Source organism: Centropristis striata, chromosome 12 (genome assembly GCF_030273125.1).
Source record: "Centropristis striata isolate RG_2023a ecotype Rhode Island chromosome 12, C.striata_1.0, whole genome shotgun sequence".
In the NCBI taxonomy this organism is placed as follows: Eukaryota; Metazoa; Chordata; class Actinopteri; order Perciformes; family Serranidae; genus Centropristis; species Centropristis striata.
The window spans coordinates 9,099,150-9,110,269 of NC_081528.1; the positions used below are offsets into that span (position 1 = coordinate 9,099,150).

Sequence of the window (11,120 nt, forward strand, 5' to 3'; positions counted from 1 at the left end):
TCTATGATATATTCATTATTGAGATGCACCTGTATGACTTTATGCTCAAGAAACTGTCAATAAGGGCTCTGTTGTATGCTCCTCATTCCTCTCAAGTAGCCAATACAGGCCGCACGTTATGAACAACTGTTTCAGTTACACAACAAAAGTTATTTCCAGGGAATCGGCTCAGCTAAAAAGAAGCCTCACCTTGTCTGATGCAGGCCACATTTTAGCCTTTGTTGTGGCTCAACAACTGGTTTAAAATGGGAACAAACATGTATATTGATATCAGAGGATGTGCAGATCAATCCCATGTCTAATATATTATCATCCACTGATTGTAGGAGATGAATAACTTCATATTTTTGTCATCTCTGTCACAATCTTGACTTTAAGGGAGCCTGGAGACAGTGCACGTCTCTATAACTGTTATTTACGATGATTTACAGGTATTTTTACTGTTAAGGTCAGTTTAAGTTTGACAGAGGAAGTTAAATGAAATTCTGCATGATTTATAGTTCAGATTCAGATTTTCCCTATTGATAACACAGCAGTGTGCTAATGAAATGGAAAAGACTACAGGGGCTTTTTTCCAACTCATGACTTGCATATTTGACTGAACATGGATATGCAGAAACAGAACATGATATATCAATATCTGAAACATTAATATTTGTGCCAGCCTTAAACATGAGACACCAAACTATTTTTTCAATTGCATCAGGCACAGTTTTTGGTCAAAATTACTAAAATTACTAATCTGCCTCATCTCTATTTATGAGGAAGTTGAAAATTAATTATTTTCTTCTCAGCCTCCCAACGTGTAACATCAGACTGGTGTATGCAGAATACATATACATGTATTGTAAACACAATAAAACATATCCAACATGCTCACACACTACGGCAAGCCCTTTAAAAAAAGTCATCAGTAGCGGTAATAGCAATTGAAGATATCAAAAATTGCTTTTTGACTAGTTAGAATTCCAAGCATCCACATCCATAATTAGATTTAGACACATTTCTAATTAGAGATATCTAAAAATAATTTCTCCCTAGTCAAATCATTTTTTTATATCAGCAATTCATTTCCTATAGTGCTGATCACAGGGAGGATAAATGTTGCTCTGTGCTTTGAATGTTTAAATGTAACCAAGGTGGAAATAATTGAAACAATCCTCCTAATGCACAAGCTATATATATATTTTTTTTATTTATTGTTCTTTGCATTTTCAGGTTCAAAAAAGATGCTTTTCAGTTTTACAGCCTGCTGTGACATGCTGCCTTTTGGAAAGTGTTTGTTCAGAGTTCGTAAAGTTTAACACAGAAGTCTTTGAAATAATGAAAATAGTTTTCCAAAGTCTGACAGTGGGGAAATAATGTAACCTCAGTCCCCAGCAGGAGAAGTCTGACTTTTTATTTGCACTGTTTGTTCAAAATAAATAACAAGAAACTTATCCTCTGCTGAACTGACCGCGCACTGAACCCTGACTCCTGCACCGCTTTATGAACCAAACTGGGACTTCTGCATACTGTTACTCCTGTCTCACCTCTCATTAAATGGACATTTAATGATTTTCTTTGGGTAAGGTTGCTACATTACTTATAGTCAGTGTATTACATGCATGATGGAGGTCAGCAGGCACCCAGTTTGGAGAAGCAGGCAGGTTATCAAAATGTACTGCTAGTGGCGTCTAAACTACATATATTTTAAATGAACTGTATCTAGTATATTTTCACGGCTTTACCTTTCTGTCAGACAGCCCTTTCCTTTGGCACTACATTATCTCAACCGCAGAACTTCAATCTACCTATACAAATGTGCAACTGTGCTGCACACTGGATTACATCACAGATCAGCTGTTATGGGCAGACTTTCTGCAGTTTATGGAATACAAAACAAATACTAATAATAAAAACGAGTTATAATAACAGCAACCACAAAGAACAAGACAAGATCTTTATGAAAAAGGAGTATAGAGAAAAATAACTTTTGCAGAGGGAGTCTGAAAGGCTGAAAGAGAGAGAGAGAGTGGAAACTTCTGTGGAAACTGGAGGAAAGAGTTTGTCTGATGGCAAAGTAGAGTGGTGAAAATATTCCAGTTGTAGCGTACACTTAAACTGATATTGGTTTGAGGTGGCTAAAATACTTTTTGCTGCTACCCCCACTCACAGCAGTACATTGTTTAGCTTCTGTGTCAGTACTCCTGTCTGCTTCTCCAAACTGGGGGCATGAGGCTGTGGATAAGTACCTTAATATCACTTTGAACAATTCAAACAAACCCATAAACTGAGAAATACAGACAGGTTTTGTGTGGGAAGTCACTCCCTCTAAAGAATATTTGAGGAAAGCACTTAACAAAAAGAAATACTTGAGATTCACTTACACCTCCATTTTATCAGTGTAAAGTTGTAAACACTCGTCACAGAAAACTCGAAGGTTTGACTAATAAAGCTAATCTAACAGATAGGAAACAGTTTCATAGTCAAATCAAGAAATAAATAATGGGAAGTTCTTGTGTGGTGTGTCTGTTCTCGGCCTTATCTACTTACTCATCAGTCCAACATGCAAACTACCTTTAACCACATGGAGCACTTCACTCAGTGTACAGCTAGTCACCCATTTCCTGTGTTATGACTATTGCAACACAGACAAGTAGAATCATGGATCCTTACAGCTGCCAATCTGGCTTTGTAAACCCGGGGGCGTTTTATAATGGGAGTGCAGGGAGTGTGGTTTGATTCGAGAGAGCCAACAGCACTCTGCAGGCCCTGCCAGGCCCGCTGGCATACAGGTAATTATCTCCATATGTTTGTACAAAGGTTCTTCCGCAGAAAACTGTGGTAAAATATTAAGAAAGTGGTCTTATAAAGGGGAATTAAAGGATTTCAGCTTTTCCCTTTTTTCCCTGAAAACTATACGCCGTTACTCCTCCCCCTGCATTCATCTTATTATACGGTTTCCTTGTTTTTTGTGAAGTGATTACGCCCCCATTCTCCGAAAGAAAGGAAAGAAAAGGGAGCTGCTGCGATTCTGCTGAAATACAATATCCATGGCATCATCAAGGTGCTGGTGTGGATGTGGGCGTTTCAAAGGAACCGCTTAAAAACCAGGCGGACTAACGTACTTTTCCGTAAATGAGAAATACAGCTTTATTTATCTGTCAAACATTATACATCCTGAGCCCAAGACATTAGTTCTTTCCTGTTCACCTCTTCACACCTACAGTTCACCTTAACTGAACACTTTATATTAACCCTCTGAATCCCAACAAGCCATTTCAGGGCATTTTTTTGCTCTTTTTACATTTTACTCACTGTGGCCGGTATTTCACTGCAATATATGGAATATATATGAAAGATAGAAGTCCTGCAGCTCTATGGAATCAGCACAATAGTAACTGGAAAGCAGAAATTAAAAAATATATTTTGTGCAGAACAAGACAGTTATAAAATGACAAAAATCAGAAAGAAAGGATGTGTGTTGAATTTCTCTGATTAATTATTATTTTAATATTGAATAAAAATGGATTTATATATACAACACTTTTCCAAGTGCCCACAAGTGTCACAAATATTACATTATTATTGGAAAAAAAAATGGGTCTCCACGTCACGTGACCGTTCGTCTCAGCAGAATCAATAAATAAATAATGATCATAAATCAATTCATTCATTCGTATATGAGTAAGAAATATTATATCTGAAAGCTGATATAATCTAGTAAATTGAGTATTTTTTTTTTGTTTTGTTTTCTTCCAAACTAAAATATCCAAGCACAAGAATTAAACTTTGAACTTATTATAAGTTTTGAGCATATTTAAAGGAACACTCCACCGTTTTTTCATATTAAAACATGTTATTCGGGTAAGTAAGACGAGTTGATACAGACATCTTGCGTCTCAATGCGTGCACTCAATCGCCCTGGCGCACGGAGCTACTTGGCTAGCACTTAGCTTAGCCCAGTTCATTCATTAGGACCCAAACAGATGGACAGTTAGAAGCGACCAAACTCCTCCACGTTTTCCCTATTTAAATACAGCTACACGAGTAGTTAAACGACCAAGTATGGCGACACAAAATAAAACGTGGCGCTTTTCGAAGCGGATAAAAAGGATAACTATAATGTATGGCGGAATAGCACTTGGGAGCACTTCGACTCGGCGCAGTAATATCATCACTCCTGACGGAAGTGAGAGGGAGCGGAAGTGATGATATTACTGCGCCGAGTCGAAGTGCTCCCAAGTGCTATTCCGCCATACATTATAGTTATCCTTTTTATCCGCTTCGAAAAACGCCACGTTTTATTTTGTGTCGCCATACTTGGTCGTTTAACTACTCGTGTAGCTGTATTTAAATAGGGAAAACGTGGAGGAGTTTGGTCGCTTCTAACTGTCCATCTGTTTGGGTCCTAATGAATGAACTGGGCTAAGCTAAGTGCTAGCCAAGTAGCTCTGTGCGCCAGGGCGATTGAGTGCACGCATTGAGACGCAAGAGGTCTGTATCAACTCGTCTTACTTACCCGAATAACATGTTTTAATATGAAAAAACGGTGGAGTGTTCCTTTAATAGAGATTTTAAACTAATCTGAGTGATTCGGGCACGTATTTAAACTGTTAATAAATGCTGTAGTACTATTTATGGTTACTGTTTTATGTGTGTAATATACAAATTCTTGTGTGCTATACAACTGTTTTATAATGTATCCTGCGTTACCGGTCATTTATTAACTTTCAATACAAGTACATAAAAAAGGTTCCTTATAGCTGCTTATATAGCAGTGTTGTATAAAATCATGCTTGTGAAAGCTCAACATGGAGCTTTAGAGCGTTGCCATTTATCCTCACTTGGCTGAGTCACGACAGTAAAAACACGTTTTCTTCCACGTGCAACTTAACTTACTTCCAGACGACTTCTCATTTGCATAATTGCAGAGTTCAATTTCCTCCCCATTCATAAAAAACCCATCAGCCTCCATAGTCTGTGCCTTGGTACAATCTAACACAGTAATGAGTCTGTGCTGCAGCATTAAGCCATGATGGATGGATAGGCTTCACTCTATGTCAGTCTATTAAGCGCTCACTCTTGTAACGGTTTAAAAAAAAAACACACCACAAATTTGATGACAACAAAGCACAAGTGAAGTTTCGCACCTCCTTTAAGACTCACACAGTCACATAACCTGAAAATGTCAAATCTGACAATGAAGTGCGACAGTGACCGGTCCCATTCAGATGAAAGGCTGTTTCCAAAAAAAACTTGGTGCAGGTGCAAGTCTTTAGCATTTTAAGACCTGTTTATGTTATCTGGGGTCTGGGAAAGTGATGAGCAATCAAGGGACCACATCATGTTAGATAAGTAGTAAACCAGCAGATAAATAAAGGTTAAAGTTTGCTGACTGTTCAGGGAAGGCAAGGTATAAGGTGATCTTATATTTTTAGTCAATCTAAGTCATCAAAACATTAATTATAATCCAAAATCATTGAACATTTCGAGGCTTTTTGTCATTTAAAGACACTGCTGACATCCAACAAACCAGTTTGGTTTCACACAGTTTGTATAAATGGACCTCAGGTGGGTAATAAAGGAGTTTAGGGCCTTTGTCCTCCACCTTATCCTTGAAAATAAAAAAAAATGACTATCCCTACTTATCCCTATATGGCTGGAAGGTTTCTGTAAATTGTCAGCAGTGATGAGCCTCACCTCTAGCTGCCTGTAGCTCCTGACAGCATGCTGATTGGTCGAACAACTGGCTGATCAGACACAAACACATTACTTGAAGTGTGACAAGATGGATTGGTGTTCTCATGATCCCACAATTCTCACATGGTATCGCGAGAACCCCGCTGCCGTGCAAGGTAAAGAGATTCTTAGCCCAAGTGATAATATATCAGTGCTGTTTTAAAAGCTTGTTGAACTGCTTCCAAGTGGCCAAAAAATAATTTGCATATATTATTTAAGAAGATTAGCAGCAAGTCCAACTAGAAAGGGCACTCTGCCAAGGCATGCTCCATCTCGCAGTGCTATTCCTCCGATTTGAGAGGGGCGTTAACGTCAGGCACTATTTTTCCCAATAATTTCAACACCACATAAATGCAGTACAAATGCCCTACCTTGAAATGTTAATGAAATTAAAAAATCCATTGTGTATGCCATGATTCAGATCCAATCTAACGTTTAAAGACTTTTTCCTGAAACCAATTTCAAGTTTCAAAATCAGGGCCACTGTTTGGTTTTTTTTAATCGTAATCCAACTGAGACAGATCTGAAAACATGACCTCCTTGGTGGAGGTAATAACACCCCCTTCATGATCATGCAGTCAGGTGTGGGAGGGTTTTTAAATCGCAGGGGGTAGCCCCAGGAAATTAGCTAGTAGAGGTGAAAGGGACTGCTCATTTACTTGAAGATTAAAAAATTAAATATGATATTTACAAAAAAATACTTTCTTGTGATGATAGTCTTTATTTCAGGTGGGGTGCCTCACTTAGGGAGGGAGTGGGAAACCCTGTGTCTTTAAAGCGGGAGATGTCAATCACCTCTGGTACAGCCTACTGCTTCTAGGTGATGCCTGCTGAGCCCTGCCAGACCACCATGTGCGAAATAAAAACTGTGGGTTGGTGTTGACATTCAAATGAGAACAGAAAGCAATCTAACATTCACTTTCACAGCCACACCTCTCGCTGACAGGTCTTCCTGCTTCCAGATAACAATTAAAACCAGGCGTTGGAGGGTCAGGGGGTCAGAGGTAGAACTGGATGAGCCTCGACGAGCCTCCATCAGCCTCTATCCATCATCCTGCTCTCCCCGCTCTGACTCCCTCTCATTGATGAAAACTGCCTTGCTGCACTGTGCTCCGCTCTCACTTTATTACTTTTTCTTGCAAACTTTTACTGTTATCAGTGCTTAATGACTCCGACACTTCACCTCTGTGCAACAGTGTCCAGTCAGTGGTGGAATTAATTTTTCTCTTTTGATTCATATGTAAGTCCTGCACTACATTATTCATGGGACATTATTCCTTCATTTTATACATCAAGTATCAGACTTGAAGGTTTGATTCTTTAATGGCGTAGAGCCTGTTTTTGAGATGGACAGAGAGCCCGACTTCACCCTCAGTAAATCTGACCTAATATTCTGCTGCATTCTGCATTTTGTTGTATTCTACATAAAAGCTGCAGTAAATTGACTAAAAACTAAACTGTTTATTGCCATCTGCACAAATTCTCACGCCCCTGCAGGAGTGTAATTTCAGATCTTCTGGAGTATTTAAGGGTTTGGTTACGATGCTAAGCCCCGTCTGGAAGGGTTCAGGGGTTGGGGAAGGGCGCGGCCTTCAACCTAACCTCTTTCCCACCCACAGCATGAAGCCAGGACATGGAGGCCTTTAACTGGAGCAGAGGGTTATATTGGGACGGGCTAACAGCTCTGAGCTGCTCTGGTCCAGACATACTTAACCCTGTCAGGACTACAGAGGGCTCTGATGAAACTCAGAAACCCTGACAACAGAGTTCGGGTCTCAAATAAACACAAATAAAAACTTAAACATACAGCAAGTGGAACAAAGAAAGTGAGCATCATTGCACATAATCTAATGTTTGGGGTTTAGTTAGTTAACTTAATTCTTCACCTTCATCTTAGTTATGCTCAAATAAACTCTGATATCTAACACCCTGAGCCAAATCTGCAAAAACAAATATCCTTCATCATGGAAAATTATAGATAAATCCTATCTACTCATTATAATGCTTGTGGGATTTTTTCCAGAAAATCAATCTGGATACTCTGGATGATTTTACCTAATTCAGCCAAATAAATAACCTAGGTGCTGCTTCATATTGTTGATTTTCAACACTGACCACAAATGCTTCATGCAACCAAGATATTAACAAGCTGAATAAATAATACATGTATGTTACGCACAGCCACAATCAGACAACGCATGGAATAGTCTCATCGACAACATTTTTGATGATCGTGGATTAATCTATAAAATTCCAAGCAAAAATCGCAGAAAATGCTGTTTTCAGCCTCGCGAATATGAAGACTTCCTGCTTTTGCCTGTTTAAATCATATTAAACCGAAAAGATTTTTGTTTGTGTCTTGTGTTTCTTGAATTATGATAAGCTGGAATGGACATTTTCTAGACCAAAACGTTCAATCGTAAAAAGAAAAGCAAAAATAATCCATATAATGTAACAGAGTCAAATTCTTTATAAGCTCATATTGCACTGTTGTGCATTAGTACAGAGGTTTATTTCAAGTCTGGATCATCAAAGATTCTGAATGTCAGAGGCCACCAATGACAAAAAATATGAACTGATCTTTGCAGACTGAAGCTTTTTGTCTCAGTAAAGTGGCGCCTCCCAACCCTAAAACTTTTACTGTCATAGCATCTGTAAAAGTTGCGTTGGTGCACCACTGTGGGCTGTCATAAAAATCCACTGTGAAGTCATGGAAACGTTCTGCGGATGAGATCTGAAGCCAGTGTGGGAATTAAAACTGCATTTGAACTTGATAGTACTTTTTAAACCTCTTTACATTCATTTAGAAAAATAGACAACTACAGTTACATGTGAAAACATGTCACACAATTACAATTTTGCAATGTGTTACTACCTCCACAAAGATGTTGTTTATACTTTTGGTTTGGTTTATTTCTTTTAATAAAATGGATTACAGAAAAACTACCGGCCTGATGAACCTTGGTGGAAGGGTGCAGCAAACAGCTGAAAAACTCAATACATTTAGGAGAAGATCTGAATCATAGGGCAGATACACCAATTATTTTTCACTTTCATTAACACTGCAAGGTTGAGCATGTCCTTGGTGGAGGTCTACTTTATTGGATGAGCTCTTCTCTATAAACCACACCGTATAGTTCTACACTGCAGCTTGTTGGGTCATGAAGGGTGGAAGGTTGAGTGGAGGGGTCGGGGGTGTACTTTAAAGATAAACGGCCACTCCACATACAAACACACACACACACACCCGAAGGGTCACTCAGGCCTCAAAGCAAATACCATAATTACAGGGAGGGTCAGAAATGCCTCAGTAGCATTCCCTATTAGCATGCTCAGCCTGTCAGTCCTTCAGATCATGTGACTGTGTGCTTGGACCCGACTGTATGGGATGAGTGGGTGATGGAGAGGGTGGATAGGTGTGTCTGTGGGTTTGGATTAGGATGCATTTCATTTAATCCCCCTCCCCTCTTGTTACACTCTTTGAGATGATTTGCATGATTTTTCTGTCTTTCCTTGGCCAATTTTCTTGGTGAATTTCTGCATCTTACACTCAGTCCGACAGCAATTTAGGCAATAAAACAGTCAGTGAGTCAGTTGAGGAGGCCAACGGCGTAATTGCATGAGGGTAATATCCATCTATTCTTTATGACGGGCAGTTCCATCCATCCTCCAAGTCTAGACTTTATCTCAACTACTCCAAACAGCTGTGATACCAGGGTTGTCATTAATGAGGCTCAGCTTTTACCAAATTGCCCATTAGATGATTTAAAAAGCTCTCAGTCCAGATGGAATGGTGTGCAAATGCTTGGCTGTAATATTTCAGCATTTCTGCTTATGATTCCAAAAAACTGATATGATGGGAAAACTAAACTAACTTAATCCTACTTTAACAAACTATATGGTCTTATCAGAGATATTTCATTTCTCAGGGCCGTAAAAACTAATTATGTACCTATATTCCTTAAATGCTAAAAAGCCTCAGGTCAAATGAGGTTCAGCGAAATGAATGAATGGTTTTCTTCACACATGATGTGTGTTGCTTTCCATTATAGAATGTCACATTTAAAGAAATGAAATGGTCAATACTATAGGGTTATCTTGTCACTCATTCATCACAGTTGCTGTCCTCCATTTCCATCCAATCTGTCCTCACTGGGAAGTGACAGGACTCAATACGTTCTGAGCATGAAAGAAAAAAGAGCTCATGACCTCTCAGTCAACTGAAGAAGAGACAAATGCTTGTCATTTCTATTCCTCTCAGTACATCAAAGAAGATTTGAGGACATGCGTCAGTGGTGCTTCAAAAAGTATGATTGAGCAATTAAATTCCACACATAGGAAATCAGCTCCAGGAGGAAAAAGTAAGAGAAGGGAGAGGCACAATGGCCAAAGCTTCAATCGTCAAACGCTCAGCTGCATGCATTGACATGTGCCTGCACTGCTTCTTCACCTCTCCTCCCATGCAAACACTCCGAGCTAAAGCTGTCACAAATACAAGCTTACCAATCCTTCGTGAATCAGCTCACACACACTCAGCCAAACACGAACACACTATGTTCCTTTTCTGGGAAAGTAAACTACTTCATTGATTGACTCTCTTTAATTTAAAGTTTCTCTTCGAAAGTTCGAGTTCAAAACACATTAGAAACTATCAGGGGAAACTCATGTGCACATCATTACTGCAAAATTATAACTAGAAAATGACTTGAGAAGCATAATGTGTAAAAAAAAAAAATGTAATTATTTTCCAGCGTTTGTCTAATGAATGTGCTACAAGAAAAGTTTAGTTCTTTTTCTGAGGCACTTCTACTCTGTTTATACATACTCCTGGGCAGTGTTTGGTAATATTAAAACTAAATAGTGGTGTTACACTTCAAAATAAACAGCAGTGAAGTGAGGTGAAGCAGCGTGTATGGTGAGCGACAAGGAAAACTTACCTCAGGTCCAGTTAGGCAACTCTTCCAGGAGTGTCTGTCTTTTTTCTCTCCCCTCACACTTCAGGAACTTTTAAAAATCCTTTGACAGGATGGCAACAACCGGTGTACTCCCATAGTGGATTGGTGTAAAGTCCATGAAAAGAAAAAGAGAGAAAAGATGCGGTGAGAAACACACATACGGAGCTGTACGAGTGTGTTTCAACTGCCGCTAACTTCAACTTCAGTGCCTTCAAAGGCTCTGAACCAACACGCTGCTGAAACACCTCAACACTCCCTCAGGAGTCCCATCTCCACCCACTTCTCACACTGTCCCTCCTCTCTGACACACACACACACACACACACACACACACACACACACACACACACACACACACACACACACACACACCTTCCATTTGCACAGATTGTGGGCTGTTCACCCCCCCCTTCCTCCTTGCCTGTGGGCCCAGGCCTTTGG

At 39.4% G+C, this 11,120-nt stretch overlaps 1 protein-coding gene across 1 annotated transcript in view; it reads right to left on the minus strand.

The window, feature by feature from the left end:
• Positions 1 to 10,957, minus strand: part of fat2 (FAT atypical cadherin 2) — a 125,838-nt gene extending 114,881 nt beyond the window's left edge. The window contains exon 1 of the mRNA XM_059345583.1: positions 10,662 to 10,957. The gene's annotated coding sequence lies outside the window, so the exon portion shown is untranslated. The remainder of the gene's footprint in view (positions 1 to 10,661) is intronic.
• Between the last annotated feature and the right edge of the window lie 163 nt (positions 10,958 to 11,120).